The sequence below is a fragment of the Triticum dicoccoides genome, chromosome 2B (assembly GCF_002162155.2).
Source record: "Triticum dicoccoides isolate Atlit2015 ecotype Zavitan chromosome 2B, WEW_v2.0, whole genome shotgun sequence".
Taxonomy (NCBI): Eukaryota; Viridiplantae; Streptophyta; class Magnoliopsida; order Poales; family Poaceae; genus Triticum; species Triticum dicoccoides.
Window position 1 is genome coordinate 247,773,086 of NC_041383.1, and position 23,466 is coordinate 247,796,551.

Below are 23,466 nucleotides of genomic sequence, written 5' to 3' on the forward strand. Positions count from 1 at the left end.
CAGTTTTTTTTTCTTCTGAGACACAAACCAAGTTGCCAACTACTCACATCACAACGTCCTCGTTACGACCAGGCCTGTTCCTTGAAGCAAGTCGGCCGTGGGCTGAATTTCCTTCCGACCCGAACCCTACGACCGTTACATCGACAACGAGTTCAGGTCGGCCACGGGCGCGCGTGCCCCTGGCGACTTGGAGCGGGCGAATAAACCATCGTGGATGCCCTCTTCTCCAAGAAAGGACCGAGGAGGCACCAGCGTGGACAACAAACAAATATCGCAAGGAGAGGGGAAGCAAAAGCAGAGCCGTCGTCGCCTCCGAACCCCACACCGTCGCATCTCAGTTCCAATCCCTCCCGCCGCCGCCGCGCCGCGCCTCCCTCGGCCCCGCGGATCGCGGCTCCGGTTCCGAGTCCCCTCTCCACCCCGCCCTCCGCGGGTTCGGTCTGGTCCGCCCTCGCGCGCGCGCCCCCTTGCGTGGGCGGGCTCTCCTGGGGTTTTGGCGGTGGGTGGCATGCTCTCCGGCGACCTGGTGCGGTGAACCCGATGCTGCGCCTACTGTCGGTTGGCGAGAGGTGCGCTTCTTCTTCTTCCTTCCTTCTCGTCTCTCCGTTTATGTCGGCGGTTCTTGTAGAGGGGAAGGTGGATCTTCTTGGGGAGTTTTCAGACTGAAAACGACACGGCTTTGCTGAATCCGTTTGCCGATTTATATATGGTACAATGCGCTCAACTGAGTACGAATATATTTTATTGTGAGTTGCTCGCGTGGAATCGGAAGCTGTTTGTAGTTTGGAATTTGGGGTTTGTTATTACTGTGATCAATTGGGCTTCAAATCTAGCTTAAATATGTCAATTCTGCCACATACTATGCCTGAACATGTGTCCATACCGTTACATTGGCCTAGATAATTAGTTTGAAACTTTGATGCTTCACGAATGAATGCATTGTCGGAGTTTGCAATTTGATTCCATATATGCTGGATAAATAAAATGGCTAGTATTTTGGGGGATTACCCGAACCACATTGCTTGTGCTGTACAAATTGAGTTTTAAATTTCACCCTGTAAGTGTCAGATAAGCTTGGAAACTTGCAATATTTGATGTTGTGCTCTTACATTTGTGAGCAGGCTGTTGACAACCGGAACAAATAGGCGGGCAGCCCGTTTGTCCCAGTCGAGTCACGCCAGTGGTTACTACGCAACAGTGAGGGACAATGGCTTGTCAACAAGGCGAAATATCCCACCCGTCTTCTCTAGAATGTTCTCACATTACAAGGACATTGTCAGAAAGAAAGTTGAGGATCACAACTATAGAAAAAGGTTTTCCAGAGGCTATGGTTCCCTCTCTGGGGCAGTGTCAAATTCATCCGCAAGACAACAAGGCCAATTGACGTTGAAGCGGCCCAGTCATATCTACTCGTATAGTGGTCCCCGATTCCCGTTGCTGAGCCGAGCAGCCTGTGCGCTAACTCTGTCCTTAACGAGATCACATATCATCCCTGGGGTCGTGGCTTTAGCTTTTGGGAAGATGGCATTGTCGCAGCCTGTCCTGGCAGACTCACGGCCATACATGCCCAAAATGGAAGGCATTGTCATGAGGACACGAGATACTGGCGAGTTGCTGTCAGCCATGGCTAGGTCAGTCTGGGAGGGTATCACTTTGTTTATAAGAGCAGTTCATTTGGCATTCCTGTTCTTCCCTGCAACTGCATTAGCTCCATTTGCTGATAGTTTAAGTATAGAATTTAGAAGAAGGTGGCTTTCTCTTGTACGTCGTACCCTTGAAAAGGCGGGGCCAGCATTCATTAAGTGGGGTCAATGGGCTGCAACTCGCCCTGATCTTTTCCCAAGTGATCTCTGTGTTGAGCTTGCAAAGCTTCACAGCGGAGCTCCGGTGCATGGCTTTGCTTACAGCAAAGCTTCTATTGAGAAGGCATTTGGCCGTAAGCTATCTGAAATATTTGAAACTTTTGAAGAGAATCCTGTAGCTTCTGGAAGCATTGCACAAATACATCGGGCCACATTAAAAGATCGTCCTGACTCGAACTTGACCAAAAAAAAAGAAAAGAGATCAACATCCTGTAAAGCATGTTGCAGTTAAGGTGAGGCATCCTGGTGTGGGGGAATCAATCAAGAAGGACTTCTTACTCATCAATTTTATGGCAAAAGTTTCGAATGCCGTCCCTGGATTGAGCTGGCTAAGGCTGGATGAGAGCGTCCGCCAGTTTGCAGTTTTCATGATGTCTCAAGTTGACCTTTCTAGGGAAGCTTCTAATTTGCATCGTTTCAGACACAACTTCCGTAGATGGAGACATGTTTCATTCCCAGAACCATTGTACCCACTTGTCCATCCAGCTGTCCTTATCGAGTCATTTGAGAATGGAGAAAGTGTTGCCCGCTTTGTGGATGAAACTGAAGGAAATTCTCGGATGAAGAAGGACCTTGCCCACATTGGAACATATGCATTCTTGAAGATGCTTCTGGTATGCACGTCTTTTATTTGTTTCCTATTTTTCTCTTTTCCCCTGAGTGGTGGTTTACTGGCGATTGGTATAGCCATATTCGCACCATGGTTAGCCTTAGAAGTATGATCTGTTGTTAATTGTTTATCTGATATATTCCCAGTATAATTCAGCCACTGAATTCTTCTTTATCATTCTTCCCTGTTTCTACAGGAGGACAATTTTATTCACGCGGATATGCACCCGGGAAACATTCTTGTCCGTCTAAACGAGAGCAAGAATAAGAGGAAAACGTTTTTCAGATCTAAGCCCCATATTGTTTTTCTTGATGTTGGCATGACTGCTGAGCTCTCAGTAGCTGACCGTGATAACTTAAAACAATTCTTCAAGGCGGTTGCTATCAGAGATGGTCGTACGGCTGCTAAGTGTACGTTACGATTATCAGAAAACCAGAGCTGTCCAAATCCAGCAGCCTTTACTGAGGTAAAGCATGAAACATGTAGGCAATATTTAGATCTTAATCAGATTTGATAATTCTTTACTTGATATGCGATGTTTAAGTGCAGCTACCTTCATTATGGCCATCAGATGTCATCCATCATATATTATATCTACATGTATTCGTTCTTGTACATAACATCTGGGTCCCTGCATATACAGACATTATGATTATATACTATCATGCATTTTCATGGAGAGTTCGAAATTATTTATATGCTAAAGAATATGTCATCTAATAGTAGGATTTGGGGTGTGTTAACACAATATTTAACTGGTTTGCTGGGGTTACTCTTGCCTGACCTATGGCAATATAAGGGATTTTGAAGGATCCTTGCCCTCTTGTTAGCTCAGGCATTTTAGGTCCATGCCTTTCTTCCGTCAGCTTAGATGCAGCGCAGTCCAGATATGTTGGCTTCAGTACTAGCTTTTGTATTTTTTATTATCTACTTGCATGACGTATTTTCCAACCAAGCAGTCTAGCTTCAATTTTGTGTCCATTCCTCCTAGTATCTCCCAATCAATAACAGGCTTGTGCAACTCAATATGACTATGTTTGGCCTCAGATTCGGAGCTCAAAGTTGCTAATCACTATTATTAGTTTTTTTTTTGAGAAAATTGTGTTGATTAGTTGTTTCTATGTTAATTAAATCTGGGCCTAATGGTCCTTCTCTGGTAGCTGCATGCATTGACCAGGGGATAAATAATTGGGCGAAGAATCAGTTTTCACGCATTGATAGGAACCTGTACTTTTTATCTAGTCTTATGAGGGTTTTGTCTTGAATTCTGAAATATTCTGCTATACTACAGATTGCACAATCCTGATGTTTCTACACATTTTTTCCCTTGAATGACAGTACTAATATTTTATTACTGGTAATGGTAGGAATTGGATAAGACATTTACGTTCTGGGGAACACCGGAGGGAGACGTATTTCATCCTGTCGAATGCATGCATCAATTGCTCGACACAGTTCGTCGCCACAAAGTCAACATTGATGGCAACATCTGTACTGTAATGGTGACCATTTTGGTTCTTGAGGTAATGCACTGTTGTAAAACTTTAAATTGATATCAATATAATACCTGCTATGTTTCGGTTATTATACTGTGTACAGAAGGGAATTTGACGTCTTTATAACGATCTTCGTTGTTTTCCTCATTTGACAAATTAATTTTTAAATACTTTCTTTATTCAAGAAAGATGATATAGACATGGGCAGTTGGGCACAGTTGGCTTCATGCTACTTTGACCATTATATAAAATTGTGAAAATACATACTCCCTCTGTAAACTAATATAAGAGCGTTTAGATTACTAAAGTAGTGATCTAAACGCTCTTATATTAGTTTACGGAGGGAGTAAAAACTATATTGTGAAAAAATCCTCACAAAGACTCTGCATCGTGTATTTTCAACCAGAGGTAGTAACTTCCAGGGTTGATTTGTTTTTCATCATCACTAGTGTCAAAAACACTCTTATATTATGGGACGGAGGGAGTATGTTTTATGCTTAATTTGAACTTACCTAAGGAAATAGAACTAGTTTACAGGGTCCTAGTCAGTTTGGTTGCTGACCACCCTTTTCTATGCTATACTACAAGCTACAATACACTGTGCATAGTATCCGTATGCCCTTACAGGAATTAGGAAGATGGATATTATACTTACCATGGCTATTCATTCTACTGTAGGGGTGGCAACGCAAGCTAGACCCACGCTTTGATATCATGGAAACATTGAAGACTCTACTGATAGAGAAGGAAGTTAAACAACCACCACCTGATTATTTTGGATAAGCCATTTTTCAGTTGTCAGAGTACAAGGATCAGGTAATGTGATTTTTATAACATGTATTCTTTCGTTCAAAAGTGTGCCATTGTTTTGTGCTAACCAACCTTTTAGCACAAGCACTTGAAATATGATGTTGGCACAAAAACCCCAGCCCATGGAATAAGCTCATTTGAGTTTCAAGCTATGGATTCTTACCCAACGCTGCAGTTGATTTTCACACTAACTCTATATGGCACGTAATAACAGTGCCTCCGGCCTTTTGTTAGTTGCTGCCGAAATTTGGTGTAGAAATCAAACAGTGCCTCGTGCCTTTAGGTAGTTTGCTGCTGAAATTTGGTGTAGACCATCAACTTATCCTGTGTGCACCAGCTTGTATATCAGAACCATAGTTGTCATATCTGCTGGTTTACATGTGCATTGTTTCCATCCGATCTTACATGATAAAATGAAATTTCAAACTTGCAACTAGGATATTTGTTGCAATTCTGATATCTGTTGCATATCTTTTGGCAGATTATCCCAAACATGGCATCAGTGAAAGATGACGACTGCATGGGACAGAAGTTGGAATGCCTAACTCGTGAAGCAAATTAAAGTAACACTCAATGCTGTTACGCACTTGTTCTGCCTCCTTTCTGAAAGTAGTATTAGATGCAACTTACTGGCACTGGGTACAGTTTGACAACCTTCAGTGCGAAAATTTTGGCCGCCGCCTTGGGCTGATTCAGTCACGGGGTTCTGTAATCCATCAAATCTCTTTCTAGATGTAGTTACATGATAACCATCATAAACTACGTTGCAGGGTAGTGTAAATTTTTCTTCCAGGTTAATCCTTCGTACTTGGCAGCTGTGCCGTCGGATGTAAAGTTTGGATTCGGAAGACCATGGCTGTGAATGTCTAAGCTATAGTTTTTGCGTTTTCTGTGAAACCCATAACTGGTGCAATTTCGCCAACTTCAATTGTGGATTTGATCGCCAACTTCAATTGTTTGTTTCTAAGCTACTCCCTCCCCGTTCAAATAATATTTTAGTATGATACACGAACTGAAATGAGCGAACAAACACAATAAAACATATCTATATATTACGGGTTTTCTGTGATACCGTGCAATTTCGCCAACTCCAATTGTTTGTATTTAAGCTACTCCCTCCACGTTCTAATATAAGATGTATTGGATATTTTTGTATGGACTAAATACGAACTGAAATGAGTGAACAAATACAATAAAACATATCTACCACATCCTTATACTCCTAGTTGTGAACCGACGGAGTAGTTTTTTTTCTTCGAAAAGGGGTCTCCCCGGCCTCTGCGTCAGAATGATGCATACGGCCAACTTAAATAATAAGCAAATAGGTTCAACAAAGGTCTTAAAGTCTGAACGAAAAGGGAAAAAAGCTCACAGAGAACATAATATAAAAAATAAGTAGACATAAAGCCACAACCGGCTGGCATAAGAAAGATAGGAAAACTAATTGCCTATCCAATTACATGACCGCCATCCAAACCGGTTGAAAATAGCCCGTGCTACCATCTTCCACCGGATAGATCCAGTAACCAAACGCTCCCTGGCCTCCGTCGAAGTGAGTAGCGACCACATACGGATCAACGCAGTGGCTCGGAAGATAACCTGCAAAAAATGAATTTTTGTTGTTCTGTTAAAAACCAAATCATTTCTGCAGTTCCAGACAACCCACAATACAGCACATACTCCTACGCGAATGTGTGTGGCTGTTTCGGAATCTATCCCGTTAAGCCACGTCCCAAATAACGTGCTGACAGAATTCGGAAGAGTAATGTTAAAAGCTATGTGAACCGTCCGCCATATTTTTTTTGCCAATGGGCAGTCAAGAAAGAGGTGTTTGATAGATTCATCCCGATCACAAAAACTACACCTTGTAGGTCCTGTCCAGTTGCGCTTTGCCAGATTGTCCTTAGTTAAAATGACTTGTTTATGTACAAACCACGTAAACACTTTAACTTTCAAAGGAACTTTGACTTTCCAAACATATTTGAAACTAGGAATGGAATTAGAATTGATAACATCGAGATACATCGATTTAATTGTAAACTCTTCCGTCCTAGTAAGCTTCCAGCGCAGCTGATCGGGCTGTTGAGAAAGCTGAACCTCCATTAGTCTACTCACTAGATGGAGCCAAGCTTCCCAACGATTTCCGGCTAGCGTCCTCCTGAATTGAATATTGAGAGGGATGGACTGAAGTACTGTTGCAACGTAAGCGTCACTTCATTGAACAATGCTATAAAGGGACGGATATTGAAGCGCGAGGGGTGTTTCCCCTAGCCAAGTATCCTCCCAGAATCTCGTGGTGGTACCATTTTCGATTATAAACTTTGTCCTATTGATAAAAAATGATTTAAATCTCATCAGTCCTTTCCAACAAGGCGAGTCCGTCGGCCTCACTGTCACCTGGGACAAAGTTTTGGAGTGAAGGTACTTACTATGGAGAATCTGCGCCCATGTGGCCTCCGTGTCTACAGATAACTTATACAGCCACTTACTGAGAAGACATCTGTTCTTGACTTCAAGATTTTCAATTTCAAGACCCCCTTGGACTTTTGGTCTATAAATAATATCCCATTTGGCGAGTCTGTATTTTCGTTTTAGTTCATCACTCTAGCAGAAGAATCGGGAACGACAGAAGTCCAGCCTTTTCCGAACTTCAACTGGAACCTCGAAAAAAGACAAGAGAAACATAGGCATACTCATGAGAACCGAATTAATAAGAATTAACCGGCCTCCGTATGACATGAGCTTGCCCTTCCACCAGCTCAGTTTCTTCTCAAGTCGATCGATCCTCAATGCACTTCCATTCTCTGTTTGTCAGCTTACGATGGTGAATTGGTATACCTAAATACGTAAAAGGTTGGTATACCTAAATACGTAAAAGGTAAAGCCCTAATTCGCACCTAAACAATTGCCTGTAAGCCTCTTTTTCCTCATTGGCTCTTCCAACACGGAACAATTCGCCTTTAGAAAGTTAATCTTTAACCCGGTCAATTATTCGAATAAGCATAACACCAGGTTCATGTTTCTCGCTTTTGCCAAGTCATGCTCCATAAAGATGATAGTATCATCGGTGTACTATAGGATAGGAACACCTCCATCAACTAGATGGGGCACCAGGCCACCTACCTGACCAGCCTCCTTAGCCCTTCCTATTAGAATCGCCAACACATCGACTACAATGTTGAACAAAATAGGAGACATCGGATCTCCTTGTCTCAGTCCCTTATGTGTCTGGAAATAATGACCTATGTCATCATTCACTTTAATTTTAACACTCCTTTTTTGCGTGAAAGATTCTACCTGGCGTCTCCAGGTTTGATCAAAACCTTTCATACGCAAGGCCTGTTGAAGAAATGACCATTTGACTTTATCGTACGCTTTCTCGAAATCCACCTTGAAAACAACTCCATCTAGTTTTTCCGTGTGAATTTCATGGAGCGTTTCATGAAGGACCACAACCCCTTCTAGGATGTTTCTATTCGGCATGAAAGCAGTTTGGGAAGGCTGCACCACAGAATGCGCAATCTGCGTGAGCCTATTAGTCCCAACCTTGGTGAAAATTTTGTAACTAACGTTAAGAAGACAGATCGGCCTGAACTGCTCAATTCTCACAGCCTCTGTTTTCTTAGGAAGCAGAGTTGTCATTCCAGAATTCAGATGAAACAACTGAAGCTGTCCAGAGAATAAATCATGAAACATCGGTATCAAGTCCCCTTTAATAATATGCCAGCATTTTTTATAAAACTCTGCCAGAAATCCATCTGGCCCTGGATTTCTAAGCTTGACTATCATGTTGACGCCTCGGAGTAAACTTTGTGGTGATTGGACTCGAACAGGCTTTTCCATGGCTCGGAAAGCAAGTTGCATTCACTTTGTTCCCGCCGATTAGATTAGGCGGCTGGCCGGTATGTCCAACTCCTGTGCAAGACCTTGAACATCCGAGTTACCGGTTAGTCCTCAAATTATCTCATCCACAACCAGATACCTCAACTAAGAAACCTTAAATCCATACTATTACATGCAATGTAAAACCTTCTCCACGCGGAGCTCGTCTTTCTCTGCCGTGCACATGTCCGACGGCCGGCTGCGCCCTTCGAAGTGTTGCTCTGGTCGCTGGCGAGATAGAGTAGGACATGGTACACACACCCGCTCATGGGACTCAACGCACTGCCGTATCCCATGCCCTACTTTTCCTCGTCGGAATCCGGAACCTTCACGGTGGTGGTGGTGGACGTGATATCGATGATGGATCCGTCCTGCTACCTCGCACAGTGGGCACACCGAGCCATATTAGCATCGCACGACGCCCATGCATATGCATTCACCTCTGCGAACCCATGACCATCTCAAACGACAGACTTTGGCGTAAAACAAATTCATATCCACATCATCATATGGGTTCTACGGGTTCTCCTGCCAACCCATGACCATCTCAAACGACAAACTTGGGCATTTTTTTGGAGGTTGAACACGCCGACCCCCCCCCCCAGATGGGTATGGTGACAGACGTTCTTCCAATTAACCTTGCATTTCATTTCAGAGGTGTTGTCAAATGCTGACCATAAAAATGCCCATTCCACCCCGCGACGCTCTTAAGAACAAGGCGGTGGAACAACTAGCAGAGTGATATGGTACATAGTCTGCAAGGTGTGGATAGATTTAACAAGCAAGGTCCGACCGCTGTTGTGATATTCTTCCCTTGCCAAGGAGGGAGCTTTGTCGCAATATTGTCTTCATGGTGTTGAAAATCCAGCTTTTTAAGCTACCAAATCAAGAGCGGGTGAAAGGATCAGACCTTACATATATTTCAGCTACCAAATTGAGAGTGTTGCCTGATCATCACAACATTGCATTAATTAATTAATTATTCTGAATATTCTACTTTGCCATTTTGTTAAATGGTGAATAAGTAAACCCACCTCTTTCTTTTGATGTTCTAGTTGAATTGACCTTTCCAGAAAAGATTCAAATTCAAAGTTCACATGCAAATCCAAATAATTTCAAGTGAAATCCAAATAAAAGGAACGGGCAAAATTTGGGGTGTTATTGAAGAAGACGATGCGACCGCAAAAAGTCAAAAAGTATGCGACTGTCGCCAGCCACCATCGCCCAAGCAGGGGGGAGGGGGCGCGGGAAAGGCAGACCCACCGCCGACGCTCGCTGGTTCTGGCGTCGGGGGGAGGAGCGAGGGGGGAATGCTGGAGGGGATCAATGAAGGAGCCCCCGGTCGCCTCGCTCGGGGAGGGGACGTGAAGGGTACGGGGGAGGGAGGGGGAGGGAGCGGAAGAGAGGGCTAGCGGTGGCGTGCTCCGGCCGCAGTTTCCCCCGCCGCGGCGCGAGCAACCCTCTAACACTCTTCCGCTAGCCTCTGGCACCCTTCAACCTGTACAGCCAGAAATGAGCACTCCGTTGTGTGAATACACATGTGATGAGGTAATTAACAAGTGCACACGTTTTTCATTTTTGGACATGACACTGTTCAATTTTTATACCGTGTGTTTCTTTAAACTGGATACCGTGTGTGTTGTTGTCAGCACACAATTCTTTCTTTTTTAGGGTAAAACTGCCGCCGCTTTATTAATTAAACGAGAGCCGGAATCTCATCTGGAACAATGTGCAAAATGCAGTCTAGTGGTGCTGAGAGCCATACAGAGTTTAGTTCAACGTTTGTGCTATGGCTAACCCATGAAACTCTAAAAGCATCAAAACTCTTCAGTGTCGCCTTGACTTCTTCGACAGTTGGTCCAACGAAAGAAAGGTTCTTTTCTTGGTTATTAAGCATGGAAATCACACCTAACGAATTGCACTCGAGATGGATCTTCAGAACTCCAATTCTTCTCGCCACCTCGATCGCCTTCTTGCACGCCAGAAGTTCCACCATCTCCGGATCGGATGCTATTGCAATGGAGTGGCAGGAGGCCGCCCGGAAGGCACCCGCATGGTCAAGAAGGACAACGCCAGCACCCCCTTCTCTCGATGTTTGGACACCAAGCCGTCCGTATTGGCTTTGATCCAACCGGTTTCCGGTGCTTCCCACGCGACTGTTTCCCTTGGCAACTTCGACTTCACCCTCCTTCGTATGGATCTCTCCCCATTCTTTGACATATGCAGCCACTGTACGGGATATTTCATGTGCTACAGAAATCTTTTGCCCATCTCTCGCATCATTACGCGCTAGCCACAAACCATACACAGCTTGTACCATTGCAGATTCCTCAAGGTCCGGTGCCTGTGCAAACCACTCCAGCAACCAACTAGCCAACTTGCTCTGGGAATCGTTGTTGCGTGGTGGGTTGGCCACCAAGACTCCCAACTCCGAGCTAAGCTAGTTCCAAAAGCACACCGAGTGCGGACACCCCCCAAAACGATGGTAACTGGTTTCTTCGCGTCCACAAGCAACACATAACACACCTGCCTTGATTCGTCGTCGTAGCAATTCTGCTCCCGTAGCCAGTCCATTCTTCATCATACGCCACATGTGAATTTTTGCTTTTCCTAGAGCTGATGTATCCCACAAGGACAGCCATCCGTGATGTGTCAGAGCAGCCGAAGAAGGCCCCGGCCGACCCCGTTTTGCTGCATTTAGTGCCATCTGCAGATGATAGGCTGACCTCATAGTGAAGATACCATTTTTTTGTGTAACTCCATGCAATATAATCTTGAAACCCCGGGTGAAAGTGCAACTATCCATGGGTGGTTTTGGTAATGATTAACAACATATCGCTCATTGAACTAATGCTATTTCAAGAAGAATATTTCAGGAAAGTTCAATGATTGGCATGGCATGTATTAGGAATGTGGACCCCTCAAAATGCTAAGGACAAAGGATTGGCTCAAGCTCTAAAGCTCAAGTCTCTACATTTTACTTTTAGTGATCCAAGATCACATTGAGTCCACAGGAAAAGCCAATACTATTAAAAGGGGATGAGGTGTTGCTTAATGGCTTGCTTGCTCAAAATGCTTAGTGATATGCTCCAAAGGCCCTCAACCACTTTCTCATATCCACATATGTCCCAAACCAAAAGTCAAACTCGGCCCCACCGATTTGCTCTATCCGGCGCCACCGAGTTCATTTGACATAGCCACTGCCAGAAATCCTAGTCACTTCGGTCTCACCGATAGGGATCTCGGTCTCACCGAGATGGGATTGCAAACTCTCTGTTTCCCTTCATAACATTTTGCTCTAACCGAGATGAGCGATCGGTCCCACCGAGTTCGCAATGCAAACTTTGTGTTTCCCTTTCATAACGTTTCGGTCTCACTGAGATGAGCGAATCGGTCCCACCAAGTTTGCATGACGAACTGTCTGGTTAGCTTATTACCAAAGTCGGTCCCACCGAGTTTGTGTAATTGGTCTCACCGAGATTATGTTATGCCCTAACCCTAATGAAATCGGGCCCACCGAGTTGACATGTCGGTCCCACCGAAATGCCTAACGGTCACATTATGAACTAAATCGGCCCGACCGAGGTTTCTGATTTGGTCCCACTGAGTTTGGTAAATTGTGTGTAACAGTTAGATTTTGTGTGGAGGCTATATATACCCCTCCACCCTTTCTTCATTCGTGGAGAAAGCAATCAGAACATGCCTACACTTCCATCATTCATTTTCTGAGAGAGAACCACCTACTCATATGTTGAGGCCAAGATATTCCAATCCTACCATATGAATCTTGATCTCTAGCCTTCTCCAAGTTGATTTCCACTCAAATCATCTTTCCACCAAATCCAATCCTATGAGAGAGAGTTGAGTGTTGGGGAGACTATCATTTGAAGCACAAGTGCAAGGAGTTCATCATCAACACACTATCTATTACCTTTTGGAGAGTGGTGTCTCCTAGATTGGTTAGGTGTCGCTTGGGAGCCTCCGTCAAGATTGGGGAGTTGAACCAAGGAGTTTGTATGGGCAAGGAGATCGCCTACTTCGTGAAGATCTACCCTATTGAGGCAAGTCCTTCATGGGCGATGGCCATGGTGGGATAGACAAGGTTGCTTCTTCGTGGAACCTTCGTGGGTGGAGCCCTCCGTGGACTCGCGCAGCCGTTACCCTTCATGGGTTGAAGTCTCCATCAACGGATGTACGATAGCACCACCTATCGGAACCACGCCAAAAATATCCGTGTCAACATTGTGTTTGCTCCCTCCAAACTCCTCCCTTTACCTTCATGTGTAATGTTTTACATTCCGCTGCTATACTCTTAGAATTGCATGTGTAGGTTGATTGCTTGACTTGTGCTAAGTTGCTAAAATCTGCCAAGACTTAAAATTGGGAAAAGGCTAGATTTTTATTTGGTCAAGTAGTCTAATCACCCCCTCTAGACATACTTCCAATCCTACAAGTGGTATCAGAGCTAGGGTCTCCATTTGCCTTGATTTCCATAGCTTTTGGTGATCATAGCCTTGGTTTCACAACCTAGGAGAGTATGGCGTCTAGCGAGGGAAATTACCACTGCAGAGGTCCTTACTTTGATGGTACTAATTTTGCTAGTTGGAAGCATAAGATGAAAATGCATATTCTTGGACATAACCCCGCCATTTGGGCTATTGTGTGTATTGGCTTGCAAGGTGAATTCTTCGATGGGAGAGAACCGAACCGTGAAGCTACCGCGGAAGAGTTGAATATGTTGCAGTACAACGCTCAAGCTTGTGATATTCTCTTCAATAGATTGTGCCCCGAAGAATTCAACAAAATTAGCCGTATTGAGAATGCAAAGGAAATTTGTGATACTTTGATTGATATGCACGAAGGTACTGACTCCATCAAGGAATCTAAATTGGATGTGCTTCAAAGCCAACTTGACAAGTTCAAAACGAAGGATGGTGAAGGTGTCGCTGAAATGTACTCTAGGCTTGCTCTCATCACAAATGAGATTGCCGGCTTAGTAAGTGAAGAGATGACCGATAGACTCATCATCAGATCCTAAGAGCCTTGGATGGAAATTATGATACCGTGTGCACATTGATCCAAATGATGCCCAACTACAAAGATCTCAAGCCAACGGAAGTCATTGGAAGAATTGTTGCTCATGAGATGTCACTCAAGGATAAAGAAGAGCTTCACAACAAGTCAAGTGGTGCTTACAAAGCCTCATGTGATGCTCCTACATCATCAAGTGAGAAACAAACCTTCAATGAAGAATTGAGCCTAATGGTGAGGAACTTCAACAAGTTCTACAAGAGTAGAAGCAAGGAAAGAAGTTCCAAGTCAAGGTCCTACAATGACAAAAGATCTTCGAGTCGTGAACATAATTGCTACAATTGTGGAAGACACGGACACTACTCCAATGAGTGTACAGCTCCCTACAAAAGGAGAGAAGATTCACCTAAAAGAAGAAGTAGAAGAGAAGAATCACCACCAAGAGAGAGAAGGAGTAGAGATGATATTATGAACGAAGAATCTCTCGGAGAAGCAAGGATATGGAAAGGAAGGACAAATCATCAAAGAGCTACATAAAACGAAGACATCAAGCTCACATTGGTGAATGGGTATCCGGCTCCGATTCCGACCATCACTCCGAAAGAAGTTATCACTTTGACTCCGAATATACTCAAGATGAAGGTGTTGCCGGTCTAGCACTTGTGTCAACCAACTCCTATGACATATTTGTTGGAAATATGCCCTAGAGGCAATAATAAAAGGATTATTATTATATTTCCTTGTTCATGATAATTGTCTCTATTCATGCTATAATTGTATTATCCGGAAATCGTAATACACGTGTGAATACATAGACCATAATATGTCCCTAGTAAGACTCTAGTTGACTAGCTCGTTGATCAACAGATAGTCATGGTTTCCTGACTATAGACATTAGATGTCGTTGATAACGGGATCACATCATTAGGAGAATGATGTGATGGACAAGACCCAATCCTAAGCATAGCACAAGATCGTGTAGTTCGTTGCTAGAGCTTTTCCAATGTCAAGTATCTTTTCCTTAGACCATGAGATCGTGTAACTCCCGGATACCGTAGGAGTGCTTTGGGTGTACCAAACGTCACAACGTAACTGTGTGACTATAAAGGTGCACTACAGGTATCTCCGAAAGTGTCTGTTGGGTTGACACGGATCGAGACTGGGATTTGTCACTCCGTATGACGGAGAGGTATCTCTGGGCCCACTCGGTAATGCATCATCATAATGAGCTCAAAGTGACCAAGTGTTTGGTCACGGGATCATGCATTACGGTACGAGTAAAGTGACTTGCCGGTAACGAGACTGAACGAGGTATTGGGATACCGACGATCGAGTCTCGGGCAAGTAACGTACCGATTGACAAAGGGAATTGTATACGGGGTTGCTTAAATCCTCGACATCGTGGTTCATCCTATGAGATCATCGTGGAACATGTGGGAGCCAACATGGGTATCTAGATCCCGCTGTTGGTTATTGGCCGGAGAGCTGTCTCGGTCATGTCTGCATGATTCCCGAACCCGTAGGGTCTACACACTTAAGGTTCGGTGACGCTAGGGTCATTAGGAAGACTTGTATGTGATTACTGAATGTTGTTCGGAGTCCCGGATGAGATCCCGGACGTCACGAGGAGTTCCGGAATGGTCTGGAGGTGAAGATTTATATATGGGAAGTTGTCATACGGTCACCGAAAAGTTTCGGGGGCATATCGGTATTGTATCGGGGCCACCGAAAGGGTTCCGGGGGTCCACCGGGAGGGACCACCTCTCTCGGAGGGCCTCATGGGCCGTAGTGGGCAGGGAACCAGCCCCTGGAGGGCTGGGCGCGCCCCCCCTTGGGCCCATGCGCCTAGGTTTGGGGGGGAAACCCTAGTGGGGGCGCCCCCTTGCTTGGGGGGCAAGCCCCCTCCCTTGGCCGCCCCCTCTAGATCTCATCTAGAGGGGGCCGGCCCCCTTCCCCCTTCCCCTATAAATAGAGGGGCGAGGGGAGGGCTGCACACAACATCCAAGGCGCAGCCCCTCCCCTTCCCAACACCTCTCCTCCTCCGTTAAGAGCTTGGCGAAGCCCTGCCGGAGTACTGCCTCTCCACCACCACCACGCTGTCGTGCTGCTGCTGGAGCCTTCTTCCTCAACCTCTCCTTCCCCCTTGCTGGATCAAGAAGGAGGAGACGTCATCCGCTCCGTACCTGTGTTGAACATGGAGGTGCTGTCCGTTCGGCACTTGGTCATCGGTGATTTGGATCACGACGAGTACGACTCCATCATCCCCGTTCTCTTGAACGCTTCCGCTCGCGATCTACAAGGGTATGTAGATGCACTCCTATCACTCGTTGCTTAAGTGAACTCATAGATGGATCTTGGTGAAACCGTAGGAAATTTTTTATTTTCTGCAACGTTCCCCAACAGTGGTATCATGAGCTAGGTCTATGCGTAGTTCTCTATTGCACGAGTAGAACACAAATTTGTTGTGGGCGTAGATGTTGTCAACTTTCTTGCCGCTACTAGTCTTATTTTGCTTCAGCGGTATTGTGGGATGAAGCGGCCCGGACCGACCTTACAAGTACGCTTACGTGAGACAGGTTCCACCGACTGACATGCACTAGTTGCATAAGGTGGCTAGCGGGTGTCTGTCTCTCCCACTTTAGTTGGAGAGGATTCGACGAAAAGGGTCCTTATGAAGGGTAAATAGAAGTTGACAAATCACGTTGTGGCTTTTTCGTAGGTAAGAAAACGTTCTTGCTAGAACCCTATTGCAGCCACGTAAAATATGCAACAACAATTAGAGGACGTCTAACTTGTTTTTGCATCAATTGCCTTGTGATGTGATATGGCCAAAAGTTGTGATGAATGATGAATGATATATTGTGATGTATGAGATCATGTTCTTGTAATAGGAATCACGACTTGCATGTCGATGAGTATGACAACTGGCAGAGGAGTTGTCTTAATTATTGTATGACCTGCGTGTCAATGATTTAACGCCATGTAATTACTTTACTTTATTGCTAAAACGTTAGCCATAGTAGTAGAAGTAATAGTTGGCGAGCAACTTGATGGAGACACGATGATGGAGATCATGGTGTCATGCCGGTGACGAAGATGATCATGGAGCCCCGAAGATGGAGATCAAAGGAGCTATATGATATTGGCCATATCATGTCACTACTATATAATTGCATGTGATGTTTATTATGTTTGTGCATCTTGTTTACTTAGAACGACGGTAGTAAATAAGATGATCCCTTATAATAATTTCAAGAAAGTGTTCTCCCCTAACTGTGCGCCGTTGCTAAAGTTCGTCGTTTCGAAGCACCACGTGATGATCGGGTGTGATAGATTCTTACGTTCACATACAACGGGTGTAAGACAGTTTTACACATGCAAAAACACTTAGGGTTAACTTGACGAGCCTAGCATGTACAGACATGGCCTCGGAACACAGAGACCGAAAGGTCGAACATGAGTCGTATGGAAGATACGATCAACATGGAGATCTTCACCGATGATGACTAGTCCGTCTCATGTGATGATCGGACATGGCCTAGTCGACTCGGATCGTGTAACACTTAGATGACTAGAGGGATGTCTAATCTGAGTGGGAGTTCATTAAAATAATTTGATTAGATGAACTTAATTATCATGAACTTAGTCTAAAACCTTTGCAAATATGTCTTGTAGATCAAATGGCCAACGCTCATGTCAACATGAACTTCAACGCGTTCCTAGAGAAAACCAAGCTGAAAGATGATGGCAGCAACTATACGGACTGGGTCCAGAACCTGAGGATCATCCTCATAGCTGCCAAGAAAGCATATGTCCTAGATGGACCGCTAGGTGAAGCACCCATCCCAGAGAACCAAGACGTTATGAACGCTTGGCAGTCACGTGCTGATGATTACTCCCTCGTTCAGTGCGGCATGCTTTACAGCCTAGAACCGGGGCTCCAAAAGCGTTTTGAGAAACACAGAGCATATGAGATGTTCGAGGAGCTGAAAATGGTTTTCCAAGCTCATGCCCGGGTCGAGAGATATGAAGTATCCGACAAGTTCTATAGTTGTAAGATGGAGGAAAATAGTTCTGTCAGTGAGCACATACTCAAAATGTCTGGGTTGCACAACCGCCTGTCCCAGCTGGACATTAACCTCCCGGACGAGGCGGTCATTGACAGAATCCTTCAGTCGCTCCCACCGAGCTACAAGAGCTTTGTGATGAACTACAATATGCAGGGGATGGTGAAAACTATTCCTGAAGTATTTTCAATGCTGAAGTCGGCAGAGGTAGAAATCAAGAAAGAACATCAAGTGTTGATGGTCAATAAAACCACCAAGTTCAAGAAGGGCAAGGGTAAGAAGAACTTCAAGAAGGACGGCAAGGATGTTGCAGCCCCCGGTAAGCCAGTTGCCGGGAAGAAGTCAAAGAATGGACCCAAGCCTGAGACTGAGTGCTTTTATTGCAAAGGGAAGGGTCACTGGAAGCGGAACTGCCCCAAATACTTAGCGGACAAGAAGGCCGTCAACACTAAAGGTATATTTGATATACATGTAATTGATGTGTACCTTACCAGTACTCATAATAACTCCTGGGTATTTGATACCGGTGCCGTTGCTCATATTTGTAACTCACAACAGGAGCTGCGGAATAAGCGGAGACTGGCGAAGGACGAGGTGACGATGCGCGCCGGGAATGGTTCCAAGGTCGATGTGATCGTTGTCGGCACGCTACCTCTACATTTACCTAGGGATTAGTTTTAAACCTCAATAATTGTTATTTAGTGCCAAGTTTGAGCATGAACATTGTATCTGGATATCGTTTGATACGAGATGGCTACTCATTTAAATCCGAGAATAATGGTTGTTCTATTTATATGAGAGATATGTTTTATGGTCATGACCCGATGGTCAATGGTTTATTATTAATGAATCTCGAACGTGATGTTACACATATTCATAGTGTGAATACCAAAAGATGTAAAGTTGATAACGATAGTCCCACATACTTGTGGCACTGCCGCCTTGGTCACATTGGTGTCAAGCGCATGAAGAAGCTCCATGCTGATGGACTTTTAGAGTCTCTCGATTATGAATCATTTGACACATGCGAACCATGCCTCATGGGCAAAATGACCAAGACTCCATTCTCCAGAACAATGGAGCGAGCGACCAACTTATTGGAAATCATACATACCGATGTGTGCGGTCCAATGAGCGTTGAGGCTCGCGGAGGATATCATTATGTTCTCACTCTCACTGATGACTTGAGTAGATATGGGTATGTCTACTTAATGAAACACAAGTCTGAGATCTTTGAAAAGTTCAAGGAATTTCAGAATGAGGTAGAGAATCAACGTGACCGAAAGATAAAGTTCCTACGATCAGATCGTGGAGGAGAATATTTAAGTCACGAATTTGGTACGCACTTAAGGAAATGTGGAATCGTTTCACAACTCACGCCGCCTGGAACACCTCAGCGTAACGGTGTGTCCGAACGTCGTAATCGCACTCTATTGGATATGGTGCGGTCTATGATGTCTCTTACCGATTTACCGCTATCATTTTGGGGATACGCTCTAGAGACAGCTACATTCACTTTAAATAGGGCTCCGTCTAAATTCGTTGAGACGACACCGTATGAATTATGGTTTGGGAAGAAACCTAAGCTGTCGTTTCTAAAAGTTTGGGGATGCGATGCTTATGTCAAGAAACTTCAACCTGAAAAGCTCGAACCCAAATCGGAAAAATGCGTCTTCATAGGATACCCTAAGGAACCATTGGGTATACCTTCTACTTAAGATCTGAGGGCAAGATCTTTGTTGCCAAGAACGGATCCTTTCTGGAAAAAGAGTTTCTCTTGAAAGAAGTATGTGGGAGGAAAGTAGAACTCGACGAAGTACTACCTCTTGAACCGGAAAGTAATGCAGCTCAGTAAAATGTTCATGTGGTGCCTACACCGACTGGAGAGGAAATTAATGTTGATGATCAAGGTACTTCGGATCAAGTTGCTACTGAACTTCGTAGTTCCACAAGGACACGTTCCACACCAGAGTGGTATGGCAACCCTGTCCTGGAAATAATGTTGTTAGACAACGGTGAACCTTCAAACTATGAAGAAGCGATGGCGGGCCCAGATTCCAACAAATGGCTTGAAGCCATGCAATCCGAGATAGAATCCATGTATGAAAACAAAGTATGGACTTTGACAGACTTGCCCGATGATCGACGAGCGATAGAAAACAAATGGATCTTTAAGAAGAAGACGGACACGGATGGTAATGTTACCATCTATAAAGCTCGACTTGTCGCTAAGGGTTATCGGCAAGTTCAAGGGGTTGACTACGATGAGACATTCTCTCCCGTAGCGAAGCTGAAGTCCGTTCGAATCATGTTAGCAATTGCCGCATACTATGATTATGAGATATGGCAGATGGACGTCAAAACGGCATTCCTTAATGGACATCTTAAGGAAGAACTGTATATGATGCAGCTGGAAGGTTTTGTCGATCCTAAGAATGCTAACAAAGTATGCAAGCTCCAGCGATCCATTTATGGGCTGGTGCAAGCATCTCGGAGTTGGAACATTCGCTTTGATGAGATGATCAAAGCGTTTGGGTTTATGCAGACTTATGGAGAAGCCTGCATTTACAAGAAAGTGAGTGGGAGCTCTGTAGCATTTCTCATATTATATGTAGATGACATACTCTTGATGGGAAATGATATAGAACTTTTGGACAGCATTAAGGCCTACTTGAATAAGTGTTTTTCAATGAAGGACCTTGGAGAAGCTGCTTACATATTAGGCATCAAGATCTATAGGGATAGATCGAGACGCCTCATAGGTCTTTCACAAAGCACATACCTTGATAAGATTTTGAAGAAGTTCAAAATGGATCAGTCCAAGAAAGGGTTCTTGCTGTATTGCAAGGTGTGAGATTGAGCTCGGCTGAATGCCCGACCACGGCAAAAGATAAAGAAGAGATGAGTGTCATCCCCTATGCTTCAGCCATAGGATCTATTATGTATGCCATGTTGTGTACCAGACCTGATGTAAACCTTTCCATAAGTTTGGTAGGAAGGTACCAAAGTAATCCCGGCAAGGAACACTGGACAGCGGTCAAGAATATCCTGAAGTACCTGAAAAGGACAAAGGACATGTTTCTCGTTTATGGAGGTGATGAAGAGCTCGTCGTAAAGGGTTACGTCGACGCTAGCTTCGACACAGATCTGGATGACTCTAAGTCACAAACCGGATACGTGTATATGTTGAATGGTGGAGCAGTAAGCTGGTGCAGCTGCAAGCAGAGCGTCGTGGCGGGATCTACATGTGAAGCGGAGTGCATGGCAGCCTCGGAGGCAGCGCATGAAGCAATTTGGGTGAAGGTGTTCATCACCGACCTAGGAGTCATACCCAATGCGTCGGGGCCGATCAAACTCTTCTGTGACAACACTGGAGCTATTGCCCTTGCCAAGGAGCCCAGGTTTTACAAGAAGACCAGGCACATCAAGCGTCGTTTCAACTCCATTCGTGAAAATGTTCAAGATGGAGACATAGATATTTGCAAAGTACATATGGATCTGAATGTCGCAGATCCGTTGACTAAACCTCTTTCGCGAGCAAAACATGATCAACACCAGAACTCTCTGGGTGTTCGATTCATCACAATGTAACTAGATTATTGACTCTAGTGCAAGTGGGAGACTGTTGGAAATATGTCCTAGAGGCAATAATAAAAGGATTATTATTATATTTCCTTGTTCATGATAATTGTCTTTATTCATGCTATAATTTTATTATCCGGAAATCGTAATACACGTGTGAATACATAGACCATAATATGTCCCTAGTAAGCCTATAGTTGACTAGCTCGTTGATCAACAGATAGTCATGGTTTCCTGACTATGGACATTAGATGTCGTTGATAATGGGATCACATCATTAGGAGAATGATGTGATGGACAAGACCCAATCCTAAGCATAGCACAAGATCGTGTAGTTCGTTTGCTAGAGCTTTTCCAATGTCAAGTATCTTTTCCTTAGACCATGAGATCGTGTAACTCCCGGATACCGTAGGAGTGCTTTGGGTGTACCAAACGTCACAACGTAACTGTGTGACTATAAAGGTGCACTACAGGTATCTCCGAAAGTGTCTGTTGGGTTGACACGGATCGAGACTGGGATTTGTCACTCCGTATGACGGAGAGGTATCTCTAGGCCCACTCGGTAATGCATCATCATAATGAGCTCAAAGTGACCAAGTGTTTGGTCATAGGATCATGCATTACAGTACGAGTAAAGTGACTTGCCAGTAACGAGACTGAACGAGGTATTGGGATACCGATGATTGAGTCTCGGGCAAGTAACGTACCGATTGACAAAGGGAATTGTATATGGGGTTGCTTAAATCCTCGACATCATGGTTCATCCGATGAGATCATCGTGGAACATGTGGGAGCCAACATGGGTATCCAGATCCCGCTGTTGGTTATTGGCCGGAGAGCTGTCTCAGTCATGTCTGCATGATTCCCGAACCCGTAGGGTCTACACACTTAAGGTTCGGTGATGCTAGGGTCATTAGGAAGACTTGTATGTGATTACTGAATGTTGTTCGGAGTCCCGGATGAGATCTCGGACGTCACGAGGAGTTCCGGAATGGTCCGGAGGTGAAGATTTATACATGGGAAGTTGTCATACGGTCACCAGAAAGTTTCGGGGGCATATCGGTATTGTACCGGGGCCACCGGAAGGGTTCCGGGGGTCCACCGGGAGGGACCACCTCTCTCGGAGGGCCTCATGGGTCATAGTGTGCAGGGAACCAGCCCCTGGAGGGTTGGGCGCCCCCCCCTTGGGCCCATGCGCCTAGGGTTGGGGGGGGGGGGGAAACCCTAGTGGGGGCGCCCCCCTTGCTTGGGGGGCAAGCACCCTCCCTTGGCCGCCGCCCTCCTCTAGATCTCATCTAGAGGGGGCCGGCCCCCTTCCCCCTTCCCCTATAAATAGAGGGGCGAGGGGAGGGCTGCACACAACATCCAAGGCGCAGCCCCTCCCCTCCCCAACACCTCTCCTCCTCTGTTAAGAGCTTGGCGAAGCCCTGCCGGAGTACTGCCTCTCCACCACCACCACGCCGTCGTGCTACTGCTGGAGCCTTCTTCCTCAACCTCTCCTTCCCCCTTGATGGATCAAGAAGGAGGAGACGTCAACCGCTCCGTACGTGTGTTGAACGCGGAGGTGCTGTCCGTTCAACACTTGGTCATCGGTGATTTGGATCACGGCGAGTACGACTCCATCATCCCCGTTCTCTTGAACGCTTCCACTCGCGATCTACAAGGGTATGTAGATGCACTCCTATCACTCGTTGCTTAGATGAACTCGTAGATGGATCTTGGTGAAACCGTAGGAAATTTTTTATTTTCTGCAACGTTCCCCAACAATATTTGGCTCACCAAATGAAGGAATTGGAAGATGCTTCATGGCTAAAGGCCCAAAGGTATCACACCCCGAGTATGTTGATTTCAATAGTGATGAAGATGACTTGCTAGGTGATGATGATTTACTTGTTGATAATTCTAGTTATGAAAACTATGATGAATTTGCTATTAATCATGCTAATCAAGATATAACGAATGACAATGATAAGAAGGAGATTAATCGTCTAACTAAAGAACTAAATACTCTTAAGTTAGCTCATGAAACAACCTTGGAAGATCATCGAGGACTTTTAAAGACTCATGAGAAGTTACGCTTTGAAAAGCTCAACCTAGAGCAAGAGCATGAGTTTTTAAAGGCAATC

At 44.9% G+C, this 23,466-nt stretch overlaps 1 pseudogene; it reads left to right on the plus strand.

Moving 5' to 3' along the window:
• The first annotated feature begins 252 nt into the window (after positions 1-252).
• Positions 253-5,654, plus strand: LOC119363340 (annotated as a pseudogene).
• The last annotated feature ends 17,812 nt before the right edge of the window (positions 5,655-23,466 follow it).